Genomic DNA, 2848 nt, shown 5'->3' with positions numbered 1-2848 from the left:
CAAACATTTTTAAAAAGCCTTACCAGGGATCTACATCTAAGGTTTCTTTCATAATCTCAGTCACACTCCTGTTTTAGAAAATATCTTATTGAAATATTTGATAAAACTTTTACAATGTCAGTGTGCTTGCTGTACCTTTTCTTAAACAAAAAAACTCATTACTGACAATGATCTCCTACCAACCAGTCAGCTTTCCATCATGCATCTTTTAAAATATTTTCTCTGAAGCAATGTTTCTAAATTGGTGTGCTTTCAACAAGATACTAATAGATGTTCTATGAGAGAAAAAAATAAGTTTACACAGTCGACTAAGCTTGAGGCTGTCTGGTAAAACAAACTTAAATAGATTTCTTAATTACAGGATTTCTCTTGAGCATTTAGCCTTTCCTCAGAGAAGAGGCAGAATTTAGCATCAGTTAAGCCCCTCCAACCTTTGTTTTTCCCCAGAACACTATTTTATCTTTCAGACTTAATTTGCATGGAACATAGTTAGGAAAAATATCTTTCAAAGAAAGTAATAAGAGACTGTAGGGAAGGTAGTGGGCTTCAGTGAGTAGAATGTACCTGTGTTACAGAGATGTGTTGCTTGAAGCTTTATTCCATAAGCCAATTCTACTTAAAGATCAGCTTCTCACCCACCCCGAATGGTCTCCTAAGCCTGACCTTAGGGCTCCAATGACCTGTCTCAGGAGTCAGCAGTTTTATGCTCTAGTATCTGTCACCTTCACCATGTCATCAACCTCAGTGAAAAGATGAGATTGCCATCTGTCTTCATCTGGCTATAGGTAAAAGAGTCTATCATTAGATAGGTAAACAGGGAAATAACTTGTTAGATTGCCAACCACAGCCTGATTGGGTTAAATAATGCCCTTCAAACATTAGGCTACCTTATTTTGAGAACATTACCTCCCGTAAGTGGAACAATGAACATGGTGAGAGCCAGGCCTGCCTGCTCTCCCAAGCTGTACTCTGAGATCTTTACCAATGAGAACTCAGCAGAATTCCAAATGTCCTCCAGAGATGTCAAACAACAATCCAGTTTAAAAATACTGAGCTTGGGAAATAAAGATAAATTTTGTCCAATGGTGATAAATTTTAATTAGAACTTAATCTTCTAACAAAAACAGGTGATGGCCAATATAACCAGAAAACGGTGTTCAGAGGCTAACAAGCCTCTTATCCAAGGTCATACCTCAGAAATTCTTTTTAACACAGCATATAATTTAGTCCATTTTATCTTTCTCTTTATTCACATACAAATGTCCCTTCCTCACAGAGCCATACCTAACCAACTTATCTAAAGCTTCTCTGTGCCCAACAATGTATTCTTTTGCTTCAGACCAATTATTATAATTTGAAATTACTTTATTTGTTTATGTATTTATTTTCTATTTTACTCCATTAGCATAGAAGTATCTGTAAGATACATGATGCAAGTATCTTATCTCTTTTGTTCCATTTTATCCCAAATACCTAAAACACTGCCTGGCACTTATTGGAATTAAATCAAACTAGATGATCGAGAAAGAGATCTATACTTTCAGTTAGCAAAAATCCTAATCCCCAAGACAGGCTTTCTATCATAGCAACATTCAATCTGTAAAGGGAAATTGGGATATCTTATTCCATAGAACTTCTAAGGAAATAACCACCTGCCTGAAATGATTAAAAAGCTCTTCAACTTGGAGGCAGGAAGCTGAACTTCATGGCTCTCCAGGGGGCCATCTGTTTATATCTATACTAACAAATCATTTTATATTTACCTTTTGTGACCCCAGTCTTGGATCTCTCTAGTTTCCAGACCAGCAGTTAAAAGGATCCAGACACTTTTCCAAATTTTTATTCTGATGAATTGCCCGGCACATCTAATAATATTAATGTTCATGATTTAGGTACAACATTTCTGGTATAATTAATTAATTAGTATCAGACATTCCTCACCTGTTCAGTTTCAGAATATTTTTCTTGATAAAAGAGATATAGCAAGAAAATAATATAAGGTCTATGGCCATGCTACCCTGAACGAGCCCAATCCCATTTGACCTCGGAAGCTAAGCAGGGTCGGGCCTGGTTAGTACTTGGATAGGAGACCACCTAGGAAGACCAGGTGCTATAGGCGTAAAAAAAAAAAAAGGCGAGGGGCGGGGGAATTGTAAGCTGACAAGGTTCTTGCAGTCTGTGAGGTCAACAAAGGATTGCCTCACCTAAAAAAAAAAAAAGAAGAAAAGAAAAGAAAAAAAAAAGAAAATTTAAATAAAAGAAAATAAAATAAATTTTTAAATCACCTCAATGATTTTAAAGGGTTGAGAAATGCACCAGGGTTATATCTTTAAAATCAATGAAAAAGTAAAATGCTATGTTTCTAATATGAAATCTCCAGATATTTGGAAATGTGTGTGTTACTGACAGAATTTCTTACTTTTAAACTGGCTATAAGAAAAGTCAGTATGAAGTATAAGACTATTTTTTTAAATCAAGAGTGCTTAACATAATGACCAAAGAAATATAAGAGGGTGAGGACTTAGGGCCTATTAGGTTTAAGAAATAAGAGTCAAGTTTGAAAAGAGAATAGACTACTAGGATACATGCTTTAATTTTACAGATGCATCCCAATGCCACCATTCAAGCTGTTTCCCTCAGTAAATGAAGACAAGGATAAATTTATAAGTTTTCATAGCCCCCTCTGCCATTATACTTCAAGATGTGAACTTTTCTTCTAAAATATGAAGGAAATTAATAAATTTCAGTTAATTCAACTTATTTCAAATTATATTTAAAAAAATAACATTACATAGTTACATCTGGGAGACAGACCATGGCCCTGAAGGTAAACTGAGCCAGACATATT

General features: G+C 35.1%; 1 pseudogene; it reads left to right on the top strand.

Moving 5' to 3' along the window:
• Nucleotides 1-2000: 2000 nt before the first annotated feature.
• On the top strand, nucleotides 2001-2119 carry LOC111745806 (annotated as a pseudogene).
• Nucleotides 2120-2848: the final 729 nt, after the last annotated feature.

Source organism: Pteropus vampyrus, unplaced genomic scaffold, assembly GCF_000151845.1.
Source record: "Pteropus vampyrus isolate Shadow unplaced genomic scaffold, Pvam_2.0 Scaffold165, whole genome shotgun sequence".
NCBI lineage: Eukaryota > Metazoa > Chordata > Mammalia > Chiroptera > Pteropodidae > Pteropus > Pteropus vampyrus.
The sequence above is the reverse complement of the archived record's forward strand: the minus strand, read 5'-3'. Positions and strand labels throughout refer to the sequence as shown.